Source organism: Lampetra fluviatilis, chromosome 7, assembly GCF_964198595.1.
Source record: "Lampetra fluviatilis chromosome 7, kcLamFluv1.1, whole genome shotgun sequence".
NCBI classification, from domain to species: Eukaryota; Metazoa; Chordata; class Hyperoartia; order Petromyzontiformes; family Petromyzontidae; genus Lampetra; species Lampetra fluviatilis.
Window position 1 is genome coordinate 11901285 of NC_136281.1, and position 20432 is coordinate 11921716.

The 20432-nt window shown below is 45.9% G+C and overlaps 1 non-coding gene across 1 annotated transcript; it reads right to left on the reverse strand.

Moving 5' to 3' along the window:
- Positions 1-18885: 18885 nt before the first annotated feature.
- On the reverse strand, positions 18886-18968 carry TRNAL-CAG (transfer RNA leucine (anticodon CAG)). Its single transcript has one exon. It is a non-coding gene; the product is annotated as a tRNA-Leu (tRNA).
- Positions 18969-20432: the final 1464 nt, after the last annotated feature.

A 20432-nucleotide genomic window follows, 5' to 3' on the forward strand; every position in this document is an offset into this window, starting at 1 on the left:
ATACTAATCACAGCCGGTCCTCGACTTACGAACATCATTGGTTCCTTAAGCCCGTTCGTAAGTCGAACGGTTCGTAAGCCCGAACACAATGATGCACTTTAATTGCCAAAATATCGGTGTTATGAAATGTGTTACGGTTCAACAAATAGGGAAGCATTGATAAACTCGTTATTAAAAACAAATATTGTACATTTGCATGTAACACTGTAAGTAAAAACTGTATTGTAAATAAAGCTAACTAAAGTAACGTAAACTGATTTTTATTCCCACTTACCTTGGGTTCTGATAATAGATTGTAGTCGGACGGGGTGCAATAAGTCACCACAATTGCACTCACATACACGGGGCACGCGCGTACCCATACACAAGAACAACAACCGCCATTCGCCACTAAGTGGCGGTGACGTCTCCACGGTGCCTGTACCAGGCTATGTGCACGTTAAGGCCACGTGAAGTGTCGAACGCCCGCTGCCAGGAGGTCACGGGACAGACCCAGCAGGTGCCATGGGTCGACTAACTGAGATGACTGGCCGATGCACCACCTGTGCCCCCAACCGTGTCAACTTGCTGTGTTTTAGCCGCCCGGCGTTCCGCTCGTTGTTGTGAGCGTCGCTCCTCTGCCCTTCGTTGTTGCTGGAGGGCGACTGCCTCCAACTGCCCAGTAAGGGGCCATCCATTTAGTACGTACGCATGGAGGGGGGAGGGGGGTTAACCCAAATGCGTCCGCTTGCATATGGGGTGTCTACTGACAATGTATGCATAGAAAACGGGGGGGGGGGGGGGGTGAAGCCTCGATAATAATGTCTACATTGGCCTTCAAATGAGCCACCGTTGAGTTTCTTCAGGAGAAGTAGGACTGTGGGAGAGGTGTCACTTGTACGCCACCGTACCCCTGACTGCTAGCTGTCACGCAGCTCAGCAGTGAGTCTGACATAGTTTGGCGGCCTGACCCATGGATCACACATCCTTGAATCTGGCCTCACTGCAGACTGCCACTGGCTCAAGATTTTAGCTGCCACGGTGCTCTGTTCGTGCTGCTGCTGCCTGGACTTCAGTACTAACACTTGTCTGTACATCGGTCTACTGTTACAGCAGATGTTCAGTCGACGCACTTTATATTGAGACGAGTTCACCGAGTTTTAATTGTGTTTGAGAATCATAATAGACGCGTGTTTTTGAATAACCAGTCAGGATGGATAACACGGTCAAGTATAACTGTTTGTACAAAGCTGTGTGTAAAGCAAGGCCGCAAGCTAGTAAACAAGAACAACACAAATTAAACGAATCGGTTATGGGAGAAAATAAAGTGGGATGACACTACGAATGAAAATGTTACTGCTGATCTAGCAAGTCAAGCGTTGGCGAGCAGAATTATATCTTTCTGGTGATGCGCGCCAGCACGCATCGAAGCCTGAAGTGTCTGAGATATCCTCTGCTGACGTTGAAGCTTTATCACCTACAATCATTGATTTCAGCTGCATCTGATGCGTTGCCACAAAATATCGGCTGGCGACGCTGCATCAAGTGAGTCGACTTCAGCCAGGATCATGAATAACACGTCACCTGTTAGACCGGGTTCAGTCGGCGTTTGAACCTAGCGGACACAAGACAAACTTGTTAAAGGTACACAACTCAATTCTTTAATGCAGCCGGCGGTGGACCTTGATCGTTTCTGCGTGGATTAAATATCGGCCGTTCTATAGGATTCGGATGCGTCAAGCGTACGTATGTACGCAGGTGGGGGGGGGGGGGTGTAAAGGTACGCGTGCGTACAGGGAGGGGGGGGGTAGTCAAGTTTTGACAGGTTTTGGCCTACCTACTCAATGGGTAGCCCCTAGCGTCCTTGCTTAAATGTTTTCAGTCGTCGAAGATGTTCCATTCGGGTTTCCCACGTTTCGCAAACGTAAAGAGGGGAGGGCATGACCGTGGCCGAGAAGACTTCGCGTGGAGCGACATATCTGGTTGCTTCCACACAGCGTTACACAACCGATGAAAAGATAATGCCACTGAAATGATACGGAATGAGCCGGTCATGAGCACACTGCCCAGGTATGGCAAACTCTCCACTCTCTTCAAAGCTGCCCCATCACCAATTGAGAGTTGTGGGCGTGGAGTGTATGATGGGCACAAAATACCCGTATACACACAGACACACAACAAAGACAAATATTGCCCCATGTAGCCTTAACAGGCTGTTGGGGCAAGTGCTGTTAGAGAGCAGTGCCTATGAAGGCTGGCAACGGCACACGAGGGGTTGGGGTGGCCAGCTCCACACCCGGCTGCCTTTGTCTCCCCAGTGGTGATGTTTACACACCGAAGCAGGTACTGCTATTGGCCGTGAGCAAGAATGGAACTAGCGCTGCCCACACACTTTCACACACACACATGCACACGTGTCCACACGCGCACACACATACACTCGCAGCACGAGGCCGACTCATTACATCTCGCAGATAGTTCAGCGGATCAGTTTGCAATTACGAGTTATTTCAGGGAAGCTTATTCGTAAGTACGGATGTTCATAAGTCGGGCGTTCGTAAGTCGAGGACTGCCTTATTCAAATTGAAGGAGAACCCATTGCGGACATGTGAGTTAATAAATAAAGAGAGGAAGCGGGAGAAAAGGGGGAATGCAGTAATACGTGTCTGAGAGGCAGCAGTGCGTTGTTTCGTGGGCAGTGAACGCACTTGTCACTGTGATTGCGTGGCGCTGAAATCGCGTAATGATTAATCCGAGTGATTCGCAACACGGGCGCTGTGGAAGGTGCAAACCTGCACTCCAACAAAGTTAAGAGAAAGGTTTTGTAAGTCTCAATGAAATCTACCTCACGGCCATCATCCTATAAACTGAGGGGTTTTTTTTGTCACTCCCGAAACACATTCCTGCGGAGGGAGCTGGTTGGAACGTTGGGTTGCTTGGTCAATGGCCAGGGTCAACGGCGGCGTGGTGTATTCCGCAAATATGCCCGACTGTGAGGGCGGGCACAAGCCGGCGTGAGTAGGTTAAACCTTGAGTTTTATAAGGGCACCACGGGGTGACCAGCCCCTCCCCACCCAGCCCCACCCCACCCAGCCCCACCCCTCCCACCCCCCACCCAGCCGCACCCTCCCCACCCAGCCCCTCCCAACCCTCCCCACCCAGCCCCTCCCCACCCTACCCACCCAGCCCCTCCCCACCATCCCCACCCAGGCCCTCCCCACCCAGCCCATCCCCACCCTCCCCACCCAGCCCCTCCCCATCCTCCCCTCCACACCCAGCCCCACCTTCCCCACCCAGCCCCTCCCCACCCTCCCCTTCCCACCCAGCCCCTCCCTGCACGACGGACAGACACATTAATCCCCTGTGGGCTGGTGTAACTAGGAGGTTCCTACCAGTATTAACTCACGTAAAGCTATACATGCTGTGTGGACGCGGTGTTTGTGTGTAAGAGGTGTGTTGAAATGCGTCGGGTGGCGTTGGTGCGTGTTAGTTCGGGGTAGAGTACTGAATCGTTGTGGTGTGCGTGAGTTTGTCGAAGGTCGTGACATTGGGGCATGTATTATTCTTAGTGCTCAGTTTTGAATAAGTTGGTGTTTGCGTGCATGCGAGCATGTCGTTCGACTTTGCTCCTGTCGATTCCAAACACGTTTTTACGACATGTACACTAAACACGGCAAATGGCTTTAAAAGTTGTGTAATCTCCTGTGGATGTAGATGCCGCTGGTTCTTCGTGTTCTGCATATGTAGATGCCACCACCGCAATCTATTGCGCGGCGGTTGAACTTACGACTCTCGATCCGAACAGGCAGCTGGACATACGGACCAGGTTTGTTTGTATCTCTGAAAGTTCGTAAGTTGAATTGTCGTAAGTGGAGGAGTCCCTGTATTGGTGTTCTTGCACGACTACCCAGCAGAAGAGCAGGGAGACCCCATTTCCTGAAAATAATCAATTGTTGTATATGTAATGCGAGCGTAAATGGGGTTGTTGCTGGGCTCTGGTCCAACCACACGGCCCGGGGTATTGGGGGGCGGAGCCTGGTCTGCACGGCGTGTGGGAGGGGCCACCGTTCACCTCGGCTCCAATGGGAGGAGGCGAGGTGAATGGGAGCAGAGCCAGCGGGGTAGTATGGGAAGGCCGGATCTGACGATCCGGAAGGGGAGGAGTCAGGGTCAGGTGGGGGGAATGGATATAAGTGGGAGCCCGGAAGAGATCGGGGCAGTTGGGGAATTTAAGAGTCTGAGCCACGTTGGGTGGTGAGAGAGAGATCCGAGCCATCGGCCACGTGGCCGAAGGACCTCAGCACGCCGTCGGCCAGCGGAGTGCGGGAGTAGAGGAGCTAACGGAGGAGCGTGTGTGGCACGCGAGAGGGAGCGTGCTCGGGGCGCGCGCGAGACGACGCTGGTCCGTGGAGGAGGGGTGCGGAGAAGAACCTGAATAAAAGACAAGCGGAGACCAGCAGTGCCTAACGGAGTTTTTTATTACATATATATGGGTGTTCGCAAAAAAAATGTTAGCGTGTGAAAGGTTATTAAATGTCAATGTATTAAATTAATAATAATACAAAATTTTAAGGTGTTAATTTAAATAATTACAATTGTAATATTACAATAGTGTAATGGATGTAAAAAGGCTTAGTAAAGGTTAGTGCCCTCGATATGAATGGTATTACTTATTAATTAATTTACTAGTCAACAGTCTTAATAACTTATTTTATTTATGATTATTTATTACTATTTTATCATTAAAAAAATATTTATGTTTAATTGTTTTATTCGCACGTTAAATTATAGCTATTACATGTTAAAGGCAAATGTACAACACATCCACACACTTGTAAACGTTGCTATGGTTCATGCAGTTGTCACCGGTGGATCTTAATTGTTCAAATATAACACTTCTAATTAAACTCAGAGGACAGCTCTGAGCAAACATATTAAACCCAAATGCAACAGTTTGACATTATTTCAGAAGTTAAACTTCACTAGATAGTCACCAGGAGGGACATTCCTGAGAAACTATTCAAATGTCCAAGAACTCAACAGTTCTGATTAACCCATTGCTATTGTTTTGGAATCATTTAAAGCATCCGTACATTGGCCATGACTCAAACGTTCAAGGTGGAGTTTGCCATCACTGCCCAGTAATAATTCAAATAGACGGAATCGCGAGCATTGCTTTCATGCACTTCACCAGGTAATGACACCAGTAGTCACGTACATCAAAGATGTGTCCAGCACTAATGCCACTAACGTTGTAAACCAACGGTTTATTGTACGAATGTTTACAATACAGTACACTGCTATTTTTATATTCGATAAGGTACATTTCCAACAATGCACATATTTGTACAAATTATCTAAACCAGAATCTTTATTTATCCTGGAGGAATCTGATGAGCTTTGAAGTTAAATTTCGATTTAAAGCTTTCGTGACTGCAGGGATTCATCTTCTTGGTTCTTTCGGTAAAGTCAGACGTCCGGATAAGTGTGTGTAGAGGGGTGATAGACATGTTGGTCTTCGCCTTCTCTCCACCTGACGGATGGGAGGCTGACAGGGTGGTGTGGAACCCTGCCATCCATGCGGTGGTTGTGCATCCAACGCGTCAGAATCTGTATATTTGTTGTTGTTAATTCCCCGTTTTCTATGCGGATCCCGAGGAGGGCTAGGTGTGCCATGGGTCGTTTGTTCACGTGTCATTGCTTCACCTTTTTGTTGATTGATGCTTGTATATAGTGTAAAGTTGTACAGGTTGGTTATGGTATTTATGGTTGCTTTCTTGTTCTCTTTTCTTTTCTCGCGTTAATTTAAACTTTCTAATTATTGACAGCCGGGACGGCTGGAGGCTACGTAGAGGGGGGTAATGTAGTGACATAAGAAGGGAGGGGCTGCTGGGGGCTCTGGGACCCTGGGTGGGCCAGGCGCTTAAGCCTCTTGGCACCAGGCGGTGAGTTCCCAGGCGGGTCAGACGCTTAAGCCTCTTGGCGTCAGGCGTTTAGTTCCCAGGCGCTTAATCCCCTTGGCGCCGCCAAAGGGGGGGGCTGTGTGTGCTCTGTGGGATATCTGGGGGCGCACACGGCCCCACCCCTCGTTGGGGACTGGGCATAAAAGCGGAGCTCCCTGGACGATCAGGGCCAGTCGTAGCTCAAGACCCAAGACCCAAGACCAGCCATCGGAGGACCCTGGGAAGATGTGAGAGCCAGTGGTGGGACTCTGGAACTCCCGACTCTATGACCTTGTGAGGGCGAGTTCCAGAGCGTAGCCAGACTAGAGTATCTAGGCTGTGTACCTAGGCTGTAACAGAGTATCAGGAGTGTTGGAGAGTTGGAGTGTTGGACTGTTGGAGTACTGTTGGAGTGTTGTATTGTAATAAAGAAGTTACCTCTACAAGTGTCTCCGGAACCCGTTACATATGCAATGCGTTTAATTTAAATTGGATGATGGTACTCTCACCATACTAGAATCTCAACCAAGAGTCCCGAACAACGCTGGCAAACAGAGTGAAATAATGCAGATGTCCAGAATAAACACCGCAATCGAGAACCAATCATTGAACCTCTCTTGACTCGGGTGCAACCGCAACAAACAAAAACATGAACAAAGAACATCTTAAAGTGACGACGCGCAACAGAAACATCCAGGAAAAACCAGCACAATCTTCCAGAAAAAACACTGTATATCAACGCTGTGTGCAAAAATCCCAGTGGGATGCAAGTCAAAGACTAATAACCATAGGACAATTTAGATTTAAAGTTATCAGGCTAACTCTGTACTTCAACAAACAAACATGGCTTAACCATACGTTTTCGAAATCACCAAAATAAAGCTATAAAAGCAATGTAACAGTGATCATAGGAACTGTGATTCAAATTTAACAATAAACGATCTATATAACATGTACGATCAAACTTTGCAGTCATAGCTGCCAGAATGAGTCACTCCATAACAGCAGGAGTGTCAGCAGGAGTATCAAATGTATGTAGCACTGTGCTGCGTAGATTCATTTTTTGCCGTCACTTTCTGTCAAGCGACTTTGCGTAATAAATTATTTAATTTAGCTCGACCTTCCTCTACGTTAGTGTAAAAATCCACCTACTCATGAATATTAATGAGAGGTGGGCCTCATGTGGAGTGACGTCACGTGCGGGACGGACAGACATTTTTGGGTGATTATAGTACTAAGGTAATTATTCACGGAGATCATGGGAACAGAATAACAATAACTGGGAACAAGCAGGGTTTAGGAAAAGTTCCCTTCCATTGACCACATTATGAATCATATTCAAGAAAAGCCCTGTTAATTTAAATTAGCATTGTTCCTAGCCTTTGTAGAATGATAAAGCATTTAACTCAGTATAAAGCGGTGAAGTCATCCAAGCTGTCACAAACCAATCTATATGAGGGACTCGGTTGTAAAACACAACTGAACATAATATTAAATCATTCCTATATTTGGTATTCACGCAAGCCTATCGGAAAGGTGCTATGTAGTTACAACAGTGCTGCAGTAATTTCACATTAGGGGACATTTTTCTTTCGTGTTCTCCCAATTCATTAATTTGTGGGGGATTAAAAGCAAATTGAACTGCAGTGTAAGCACGCAATGGCCTGCTAATGTTGAATGATGTCACTGATGCAGATAGTGCTTAGTTTATGGTCAATACACCCATGGTATTAACCGGAATCGAAGCGCGAATCTCTGCAACAAGCAGCACATAACCGTTTGCCGGGCCACGTCACCACCCATATATGTACTTAGAACAGCGATTGATAAGTGGCAAAAAAATGTATGAATGACATTGAGGCAAATGTCAGTGGGTTGACGTGCTTTTGAAAACCTTAACTTGATAGTGAAACGTAATATACCCAAACGAAACCAAAACTATTGAGACTATTTTTTATTTGACCAGGTAAGGCCCACTGAGAATATATAGGTATTTTTCAGAAGCGACATGACCACGAATGACAGCTCAACGAAGTGGCTTATCTTCTTGGTTCTTTCGGTAAAGTCACGTAGAAGGGAAGTAATAACATAATAAAAATAAAACATAATAAAATAATTCTCACGACGTTTCGGCTACAACGCAAGCAGCCGTCTTCAGGTGAAGAATGAAACACTGCCAAGCTTGGAGCGTATATATAAGCTGGGTTTGTGGTGGAAGAAGAGCGCCTTGACAAAATAATTTGCATATCAAGAGGTATTTAGCATATTTATGGGAAATGCGTAGGAGGTGTGTCAAGGCGCACTTCTTCCACCACCAACCCAGCTTATATATACGCTCCAAGCTTGGCAATGTTTCATTCTTCACCTGAAGACGGATGCTTGCGTTGTAGCCGAAACGTCGTGAGAATTATTTTATTATGTTTTATTTTTATTATATTATTACTTCCCTTCTACGTGACTTTACCGAAAGAACCAAGAAGATGAATCCCAACAGTCACGAAAGCTTTAAATCGAAGTGGCTTATCATGTGGAAATGTTTAGCAGCCAATTACTCTAAACGCATGTTTCTAAATGTCGAGGGGAAAACCGGAGGACCCGGACAAAAAATCCACGCGACCACGGGAACACGCAAACTCCAAAAATGCATGAGTTAGGGTTGGTATTCAACCCACGACCCCGTGCTTACCAGGCAAGGTAGTTAACATCTAGCCCCATACACAAACAACGCCTACAAAACAAACATGGGGGGAGGGGGTGGGGGAGGGTGGAGTGGTATAAGAAAGTAAACAGAGAACAAAAGTCAAAATACGTGTTGACGAAGATAAGAAGTATCACAAAGAGACTGCGATGTGAAACTGAACATCGAATACAACAGAACTCTGTAAAAGAATGAGAGTAAAAAAGCGGAACACACAACATAAAAACTGTCAAGTTCCAAGTTAAATTTTATTTTATTTTTCCCCAGACAAGAAAATGCCAAGGTAAATTCTCACTTGCAAGAGTGACCTCAGTCAACAAATTGACAAAAGCAGAACAGATAAAATATGTACCTTGGTCAGCCGCTGAAGGTAACCAACATTGCATTAATGAAATCAAGCCAGACGTGAATGTGATGAAGTGCCTTTGGAAACCTTAACTTGATAATGAAAAGTAACAAACCAATCATCAAAAAGATGACCGTTTTATGTTTATCGGTGAGAATCACTTGCGATGGCATACGGCTCAGAAACACGGTCGTTAACGAAAATATGGAACAAAAATTTCAAAATTCAGTTGTGAGCATTTCACACCCACAGTATTCATGGATTGTCAGGAGCACAGCCGCTTGAACGAGCTCCAGCTGGTATGTGGAGAATGAAGCTTGCTCCATACACTGAGACAAGAGCTGTGACTGCAGTGAAGATTGATTGTGCCTCAGTCATTCCTGCAAAGCAGTGAAGCGATCAGTATTTTACGAGTGTACAGTCCACCACCATTGAACGCCATCAATAGAATTGTGAACAAAACTAAACTTTGCATGTGAATATCAGTCGTGGAAATTACTTTGGATTCCCGGTGAATTTTCATCGTGCTACTAATTAACTTTTTAGTGAATATTAACGATTTCTTACAACTGAATGACCCAGAGAGTGCGCAATTTTGCCAGCTCCGAACTGCATAACGCAGCCTATTTGATGACATTTTTACTCGTAGAACATCATGCAAATCTGTACCACACCCACACCAGGGTTTCTCCCCGACAGCGTATTGCTTCATACACCTGACAATCCACATTTTAAGTGCGCTATGTATAGAGAGTTTCCGCCTTTTCCACAGACCAATCACAGAGGTGCGTCTCGATCTGGCTTAAGTCTATGCAAACGGTGCAGTCTACTGAAATAAAGTTGAACACAATATCGGTGCCAGATCTCGGTACAAATCAATTCCTGCCACCCGAACACGTGCCCAATTTTCAGACTGTCAAGGTCAAAGTCTGGCAACTATATGATTGTGATCCTATAACCCAATCCTCCGGAGTGCTTGGAAAATAATAATCACCATTTTATAAAGCGTCTGTCATATCGACATATCTCAAAGTGCTGTACATAAAATAATAATAAAAAAAATTATTCACGAATATAGATAAAATGAAAGCAAAATACAAAGCCACTGATAATAACAAGAACGACGACTCGAAATGCAGACAATGAAAATCAAACTACGATAAAAGCGAATGATAATAACACAGCGATCAAATCAGACAACGGGAAAAGCCAATGAATACAATTTGGGTACTGGTTTTTTGAAATCCCAAGTAAATGGGGAAGGCCTGCACAAATAGGTGAGTTTTACGACGTGCTTTAAAAAGTTTAACTTGACTCGGGATTCCCCAACGGAGAGAGGAAGGCGATTTCCACAATCGCCTACCACCATCTATAAACAGGCGTCAGCAGCTACTGCAGGGGTACGCTGTGAGCATTAGAGAGTAAGGCGGGGGGGGGGAACATTGTTGTACAGTACTATGCTCCCCACCTTCACACCCCACACACTGACCAGTGGAGAAGTACGGCAAAAGAACTCTGATAAACAAAACGGTACAGGGAGGTTGCTTATCCAGGAATGGATAAACACATGGGGTGTACATGTACACAGGACCAAGGTGAAAACCTTTTAAAATATGTTTTTTTTACTAAGAAAAGTATGACTATGTTCTTTCATATGATAATTTCAGTATTAACAACATAAATAAAACTACATGTGTATGTATTACCTCTTGCCACGGCAGCTCTCTCGCACATTTCAGCAATTTTCTTGCTGTGGTTGTTCCACCTGATGAAGATTGCTTGTGTTGCGATCGAAACGTCGTGATTTGTTTTATTTTATTTCTACTTACGTGACGTTACCGAAAGAACCAAAGAGTATGTGTGTTACCTTTACCCATTGGTGGAGGGGGGTCTCTTTTTTTGCTTTGGTGCCCCCAAGGCAGGAGAGGGTGATGCTAATGGGGGTATGGGCGGGGGGGGGGGCGGCAAGAGGCAGCATCAACCAAAGGGAAGCAGCAACACTGAGGGCTAGGGCAAGGGAGATGATAGGCAGGATGTCAAAGGATAGCAAAAAAGATCTGAGACAAATAGGATGGAGATCGGAGGCCTGTGCAGATACTTTGGTTGCACTAAATATCGTGGGCCATGTTTCTTGGTGCAGAGAGACAGAAAGCTGGTTCGAGGGGCTCTCAATCACGATGCCGAAGACGCAAGCACCGTGTAGGGAGAGGGTGTAGATGCCTGCTGGGCTTGAACAGTACCAGTGGCGTGGAGGGGACATGCAAAACAGTGAGTGCAGAGGCAGGCCGAGCCGGATTATTGGGTGTAGCGATGGAGAGAATGTACCGACGTGAGAATTTAGAAAGGGATTAACGTGTACCGAGCTCAGAGGCAGGGTGTTATAGGTTGAAATGTATACAATCGAACAAATAACGATGTACGTGTGTAACATTCTTGATCTTTTTTTACGTGCGTTATAAAAAAAGTTTTACGCTGTAGATAAAAGTGCGGTCTCTCTCCGACCTAAATTAATGCACATGCACTTCTCATTTGGATAAGACTGAGCGGCCGTCCATAAATGACGTGACGCGATTTTGGACGATTTCTGACCCCCCCCCCTCGTCACACTGCATCACAAAAAGTCAGACCCCCCTCAAATATGACGTCACAAAGCTCGACCCCCCCCCCCCACCCCCCCAAAAAATATATAAAACATGCTTCAAATCGCTTTAAACTATTGTCATTGTAGTGCGTATTTAATGTGGCGCTGCACTCTGATGTTGTAGGAGAAAATATGTATGAAAAAGTATATTTAATTAAGTAGAACGTGTTGTCCATATTTATTTAAAGTTGCGCATTTTGACGTGACGTCACATTTCTCAACCCCCCCTCGTCACACATCGTCACAAATGTCTGACCTCCCCCCCCCCCCCCAGGTGTGTGACGTCATTTATGGACGGTCCCTGACGTGCGCAGCGCATGAATTAACGATGGAGGATAAAATTAAACTGGCAAAGTAATTAACGAGTGGAACCCTTCAGGTAAACGACTATTGAGTCAAGACACGCTGGAGGCTGCGATGAGAGACTTGGGCAAGTCCGGTTCATGAGGATAACAAGTGTAAGACATCGGATCGGTCTTCGAGGGGCCGACAAGGAATCAAGAACAACGTCAGTAGCCGTACACTGCCCAGTCACGATCATACTCTTAGTTTTTTCGGTAAAGTCACGTAGGTAAAATTAATCAAAATAAAACAATAAAAATCACGACGTTTCGGAGGCAACACAAGCTTCCGTCTTCAGGTGAAACCGTCACAGCAAAATATCTGTACCTTATATAGTGGTGAAGGGGGGAGGAGCCAGCGGGGGAGGAGGGGTTGTGAAGTGGTCAATTACTGCTTTTGTTATACTGCTGGGTGGGTAAATGAATAAGATACGATTAAGCCGCTCTTTGTTATGCTGTTTATGCGCAAGTCACTGTGGGATGAATGGACTCGTGGTCAGGGACGTGGTGCGCAAGTAACTGTGGATGTACATAATAGAAGATGTTATCAACCATGCAAAAAAGATTTATTTACACATTTTTGGACCATCTTATCTGACGGGCACTATTTTACTTCACCGAGTGTTAACATACCTAACGTTTAACAGTACTCTTTATTGTCAGCCAACACTGGTATAAACACGTTCCTTCGGAGTGGGCATGTAGGAACTTGGTTGGACAGCGCATTCGTGCACGACAGACAGACAAATAATCCCTGGTGGGCAGTGTGGAACCTGTTGTTCCTACCTGTATGTATAAAAGATAACTTGACTTTAGGTAGCCAGGCAGACAGCCCCCTGAACTATCGCCCCCCCCCCTCCCTTAGGCCCCTCCCCCCTTAGGCCCCTCCCCTAACCCCCCTTCTGTTAGGCCCCTCCCCTGAGCACCCCCCCCCCATATCCTTAAGCCCCTCCCCTGACCCCCCCCTCCCTCAGGCCCCTCCGCTGACCCCCCCCTCAGGCCCCTCCCCTGAACCCCCCCCCCTCAGGCCCCTCTCCTGACTCCCCCCTTCCTTAGGCCCCTCCCCTGACCCTCCTCCCTTAGGCACCTCCCCTCTCCGTACCCGGCAGTAGGTCTCCACCAATCAAAGAGCTGTTTACCTGACTCCCCCCTTCCTTAGGCCCCTCCCCTGACCCTCCTCCCTTAGGCACCTCCCCTCTCCGTACCCGGCAGTAGGTCTCCACCAATCAAAGAGCTGTTTGTAAAGTCTCCACCAATCAAAGAGCTGTGTGTATTACATATTATGTACGACAGACAGACAGTCAGACAGACAGACAGCTAAATAATCCCTGGTGGGCAGGGTGGAACATTGTTCCTCCCTGTAACATGGGCATTTCCGCCCCTTTTCTATTATGTACATCCACAGTTACTTGCGCAACACGTCCCTGACCACGAGTCCATTCATCCCACAGTGACTTGCGCATTAACAGCATAACAAAGAGCGGCTTAATCGTATCTAATTCATTTACCCACCCAGCAGTATAACAAAAGCAGTAATTGACCACTTCACAACCCCTCCTCCCCCGCTGCCCTTCCTGGCTCCTCCCCCCTTAACCACTATATAAGGTACAGATATTTTGCTGTGACGGTTTCACCTGAAGACGGAAGCTTGTGTTGCCTCCGAAACGTCGTGATTTTTATTGTTTTATTTTTATTAATTTTACCTACGTGACTTTACCGAAAGAACTAAGAGTATGAATCCTTGCAGTCACGAAAGCTTCAAATCTAGAACAGTCACGATCACATACCGTTCACCTGATGATTGCAAGTGTATGTTGGCTAAGCACGTGAAATCAGGATAGTCTCATGTGCAAGAGTCACCAACATGGCAAAAATAGTAACATAAAACGAAGTACAACTATGAACAAATAGAAATATGAGCAAACAAACCCCAACAGAAATCTGAAAAAAACAGCATTACAGAACAGAAAAGTGCACAAACATAAAATAAATAATGCTTTGTTTCCTTCCTCTAATAAAGTTGGCTCCGACAAATTCTTTTTAAAACATCGTTCCTCGTATAATGAAGTTACGGAAACATTTGCGTCTATTTATGGGGATTATTGCACGATGGTGTAAACAGACACGGTTATATGTCAGAGATAATTATAGGTGAGGTTATGCTACAAGCTGAGATAAAAGTCACGCCAGGCACAAAGATACTCACACGGAAACAAGTCCAAGTGCTGCACAGAGTGGTTATGTGCCACGTGCAATGGCTCTGAGATGTAGAAGAGTTGGAGCTCATGAGTAACATATATTGTCGTGTTTGCTTTCTGGTGGAGTTTCAAGGTTAATACTGGTAGGAACCCACTGGTTCCACCAGCCCACAGGGGATTATTGTGTCTGTCTGTAATGGGTGGGGAGGGTGGGGCTGGGTGGGGAGGGGCTGGTCACCCCGTGGTGCCCTTATAAAACTCAACGTTTAACCTACTCACGCCGGCTTGTGCCCGCCCTCACAGTCGGGCATATTTGCGGAATACACCACGCCGCCGTTAACCTTGGCCATTGACCGAGCAACCCACCGTTCCTACCAGCTCCCTCCGCAGGAATGTCTTTATGCGTTTTAAGAGTGGGGTTGTAAAGAAATCTATGTTTAGTTTCACATTGCCTTCTGAAGATCCGGGAGCATCGTGACTCATATTGTCGGCATGGCGTCGAAATTTGACGCTATTGTGTTCATAGATGTTGAGAATAGAAAAAGACTGAGCAACAACGTCGTGTCGAATACCTTTTGTAGAGTGGAGTCAGAAGAAGTATTACCCAGTTGTACACGTTATATTGTGTCTCAATAGTTTATAACCAACCTGTTAACATTTACACTAGGGGATTACATATGTTTGCACTGGCCCTCACTCCACGTGAACTGGTAACCTATAACAACTTGTGGATAGTAGTCTTGCATCCAAGCACTGCCCATTCATTCTCAACCGAGCTTAGCTTCCGAATATCTGACAATATCGGACCCATTCCTGGTGAATTGGTCGTAGGCAAATGACAATTCTCTATCGAGAATTAGGAGCGCCAGAAAAAAATCACTGGAATACAAACTACTACTTCCTAAGCATGCAAGATTTAGTTGTGTTCACGATTATATATGGCGGTGAAACGAACTGCATCACTGCAATCCTGGAATGGCTATCATTGCATAATCCGTCTAATCTGTGAACGGACAAACATCATTCCACCAGGGCGACCTGAAGCTCGCTAAACCTGCTCAGCACTGACATGCCACTTGAACTGACTGGGAGTGTCTGGAATGCTCGATATGCGTTGTCATTGCTGCTGTTGTGAAGCTTTACTTCCCGGTGTTACTCTCGCTGTCATTGTCACAGAGCCATCTCAATTCGTAAGGGAACCTGTAAGGTCAATCTTGATTTTAAGCTTTCGTGACTGCAAGAATCCATACTATTTTGTTCTTTCGGTAAAGTCACGTAGGTATAAAATAAAATAAATCAGGACGTTTCGGGCGCAACACAAGCGTTCATCATCATTGGACGCTCATAAACCAGTCTTCATCAAAAAGAACGTCATTAACTCATCAGATTCCGCCAGTGTAAATATTCAGATTCTGATATAGCCTGCTGAACCTGGAAACCTCTCTCCTCAATTAAGAATGTGCTATTATAATCGTCCCTGCCGGCAGGCAAGGTAAGTTGTTTTTACGGCTGTGTTAAAAGTGGGCACGAACAAAGCCTGATTTGCGCGCACAACAGTCGAGTGATTGCCGGGCCACTGCTGTGATTTATGGGTCAGCATGAGCATCACGATATCGCATACCTGTCAACCCATACCGTTTACCCATATTATACAGGGAAACTGATTTTTAAGGTCCATACGGCATACAGACGTTTCAATACGGGCAAAAATAAAATTGTCTATTTGGTTGTGTTTCTCCCTTGTGATGGGACTTTGTAGGATTAACTTTGAGATTTATAAGGGCACGGGGTGACCAACAAGGTGTGTAATAATGTACGCACTAATAAGGGGTTGAACAGGTATGGTATCGGTATGAGGGGAGAATCAATAGAGATTCCATCTGCTCCGGAATGAGCTCTAGGAATTGTCACCGTGGATGCGATCAAGGGATTGACGCACACCTGGAAACGGCGCTGTAATACGATAAAAGCGGACTGAAATAAAAGCAGACTGGAGTAACAGCGAACTGAAGTAACAGCGAACTGACGTAAAAGCAGCGCTTAGCCGATCAAAGAAAGATAAATGAGGGCTCGCCACTTGATCATGACCGTCTCGATCCAGGACAATAATCGTTTGCATTTGTAGTGTAGTAGAACGACACGACTGTGGCTCGGTACGGGGGCAGTAGGCGGGTGTCACGGAGGTCGTGTCAGGCCGTGACACTCTGCGTGAACCCAACAGGACACGTGACCGGATAAAGGGGGGCCAGGGGCCCCAGGGGGGTCACGTGGTTGGGGGCTCGGGCCTTCCCGAAGGATCGGGAAGAGGGGCGAGGCCTGGGGCGGAGCCGGCTACGCCGGAGTGATTATAAGCAGGGTGTGGACGGAGAGCTGGGCTGTTCTGCATTGTCAAGTCTGGGATGAAGCCACCATCTACGATCCTCGGTCTCCGGTCCAGAAATGTAGTATCCCCGTGTATTAGCTAAGTTAGGAACGGTGGTTACCACCCTATATCGTGAACCTGTTAATGTTAACAGTTACCCGTTGTGTTTAGATAATAAATAGTGTTGCCTCCAAAGTCCAGTGTACGCCTGAATTTTTGAACAGCGATTTAACACAGCACTCTGATCGACCGTATATGAACAAACTGCCATAAAAAGTTACGTTAAAATCACATAATCAATACCGTTGGTTTGTATGATCTGTGAACCGTGGGATTTAATTTAAGATCAAATTGTAAATTTTCCAGATGGATAAACCCGATCCACTTTGAGCCAGGTGTTGCCGGATCGACTGAGCAGCAAACGAGACACAGCCTCTGTTCACGAGCCACAATAACTATATATGGGCAAGGACGCTCACTCGCTTCCACGTCGAGGGACTCATCTACTTACAAACGTTCGGCTTACGAACGTTCAGAGATACAAACAAGCTGCCTGTTAGAATCGAGAGCCGCAAGTGCAACCGTCGCGCTATAGATGGCGGTGGTGGTGTCTACATCTGCAGAACATGAAGAAGCGGTGGCATCTACATCTGCAGCAGGTACATGCGGTCAGGGGAGGCAGGGGAGGCAGAGCCTCACCTGTCATACTCCAATGAAAATAGCTGTTATGAAAAGTAAATAATAAAAGAAATAATCAGATTCAAAAAATTCCCCACTGATCTGTGTTATAAATGTCATTTCAATATGATTCCAATAATTTATTCTAGTCAAAATCGCCAAATTTGCGGTGCTTCGCTGCAAATACAGGGAGAGACGAGAGGTGAGGCAGCGACGCGCTCAGCCTCCCCTCTGATTGCGCAACCCCTCAGAAACTGGATGGAGCGCGGGCAATAAGCGCATACCTGTTACTATCTCTCTGTATGTCACCAATGTAATGTTTGTAGACCCCTTCATTACATGTCCTCGCCTTCCATAGTCCAGGTAACTTATTTCACGTATGTGTATAAATATATTGATGCTCGCTGGTCTCGTCATGAAACTGCAATGAATAAGCACAAGGGGAGGCAGCTATCACATCTGCCTCACTGAAAGGAGCGTGTCTGACACGCCCCCTTCAGTAAAAACACGCCCCCTCTCGGTGAGAACACGCCCCCTCAATGAGGCAGCTATCACATCTGCTTCACTGAGGGGGGCGTGTTCTTAGCTAGTGCCTCCCCAGCCATTGACCTCACCGCACGTCACTGATCTGCAGAACATGAAGAACCAGTGGCATCTACATCTGCAAAACATGAAGAACCGTATGTCGAGTTGCCTGTTCGGACCGAGACTCGTAAGTTCAACCACCGAGCAATAGATAGCGGTGGTGGCACCTACATCTGCAGAACGTGAAGAACCAGTGGCATCTACAGGAGATTATACAACTTTTAAAGCCATTCCCCGTGTTTAGTGTACATGCCGTAAAACGTGTTTGGAATCGACAGGAGTAAAGTTGGACTTACGAACAAATCGACGAACGAACAGACCTCTGGAACCGAACTTGTTCGTAAGTAGAGGAGTCTCTGTTTAGGGGGGGAAATCTCTGCTTAGTGATTTTGTCGGGAGTACGATCGTATCGCTCGATTATTACAGCGCCGTCCCAAATTGAATGGCAAATTTCCCCAGCGTTTTTTATTCCAACACAACCCTCTGCCGGATAAAAAATGTAATTAGTAGATTTCCCAAAACATGTTCGGTCCCTATTAAAGCGTGGGGCACTTGGGGTGAGGGGTTACTCGCGACAACTGCTCACGTTCTCTTTGAATCGCCAAATCTTTACCAGAATTTAAGAATCGCTGCCATAGACGATGAGAGGTGACGAGCCACGCGACTCGCTTCTCAATGGGCAATGCATCTTCTTAAAGACCCAAAAACACCCGAGGCGTTTGACAATTCCTTCGTGTTCAATATCGCTATCGGTCAGCAGAGGGCGATGTTAATATGGAAAGCAAATGCCTAAATAAAGCCGTGGAGTACAACGCCATTTAACATGTTAAGCGGCGCAATACTCATCCACCAAGTGATACAAAGTGTTTGAGTGTCTTCCATGGACAGCATGTTACGAAATTCACGTGCTCGCAATCTGTTGACAAAGGCTCTTGCGCAATACACTGCAGATGCGATCTTGTCAGCTGTACTGACACACGTACATTCAAACGCTTTTCGCCAAACGTAAAGGCATTGCCGTGGCAAACATCGCTACATTTGTAATGGAGAGACGAACATCCCAGTGGAAGGTGAAAAATAACAAAACATATTACGAATGGGGGGGGAAAATATATTGTCAGAAGTGGGATTCGAACCCACGCCTCCAGGGGAGACTGCGACCTGAACGCAGCGCCTTAGACCGCTCGGCCATCCTGACTTTCTACGGGCTCTACTCCGGGAGTGAGGGCCATCGTTGGTCTACCCAAAGTATCCCATAAAATGGGATAAATAATAATGAAATAAAACAATAATAAATGAAAATTACTCAATTAAATCACGACGTTTCGGAGGCAACACAAGTCTCCGTCTTCAGGTGGGACCGTCACAGCCAAATTTACTGTATCAAGTGAAAGTAAATTTGGCTATGACGGTCCCACCTGAAGACGGAGACTTGTGTTGCCTCCGAAACGTCGTGATTTAATTTAGTTATTTTCATTTATTATTGTTTTATGTTATTATTTTACCTACGTGACTTTACCAAAAAAAGCCTAAGAGTATGAATCCTTGCAGTCACCAAAGTTTTAAATCTAGAATTACTTTTTACGGGATACTTTGGGTATCCCATCAACTGTATTGGTGACCATTGTATGTTTTTGATTTGTGTCGAAAGCACGCTCAACTGGTAATCCTGATGATCGAGACTTTCTCTCATATATGTATGCATACAAATTCAGGAGTTGCCTTGCTTAAATACGTTGCAGGCAGGGGCGGTTTATTCATTAGGGCGATTGGGCGACGCACCACCAATCTCTAGCCGTTACTGTGCCTCTGGATATAGTCCAATCTGCGTCATGTCACGTTCTGTGGAGTACCGCCTCTTTTTGGGCGATTTCACTCTGGCTGAGAATCGCCCAGAGTGTTCCCATAGACTTACATTCAAAGATGTTTTTTTTCGAAAGGCGGGCGCTGCAATGCATTCTCTATGGCTTCCGGGAGGGCTCGCACTAACATGCTTACGTCATCATACGTAAGCACGTTTCAGTCAACAATGTTATTTGTCGCCACCTAGTGGAATCTTTAATAAAAGAAACTAAGTGGATTGTAATAATAGTGAGATAGAAACAAACAAGATGTATTGTAAGAGTCACTTTATTTTTCATTAATATTAAAGAAGTGAAGTTGCCTTTACATGCTTAAGCTGTTAATTTATCCATTGCATGGGTGGACCTTATCCTTATCAATCATCCAGACATTTGCCCCCCCTGAGAGATTTTGCAGGAGCCGCCACTGGTTGCAGGAGTAGACGTACCCATGCAGAAGGCCGATTCGTTGATGGCTTGCTGTCAAGTTATCTCCAGTCAGCAGTGAAACATGTTTATGTTCATTACCCGCTATCCACTGATGCTTTGCATAGTTACTGACTGATTTAGTTAATGTTTGTAAAATCGTTCACAAATCAAAGGCCCTCATTAACATAGACAAATGAGCACTTACAGTTGAAAATCACCTGTTCCAATGCTGTAATTATGCACGCTTCTGGGCCACACGGCATGAAAGGTGTACTCGAATGTTCTATGCGGGGTTAGGGACAGAGGGTCAAGACAGCACATTTGTCGTATTCTTTATTCTGGTGCATTGCGTCATTCCAATGAGCCTTGGATACCAAATATTTTCCAGCATC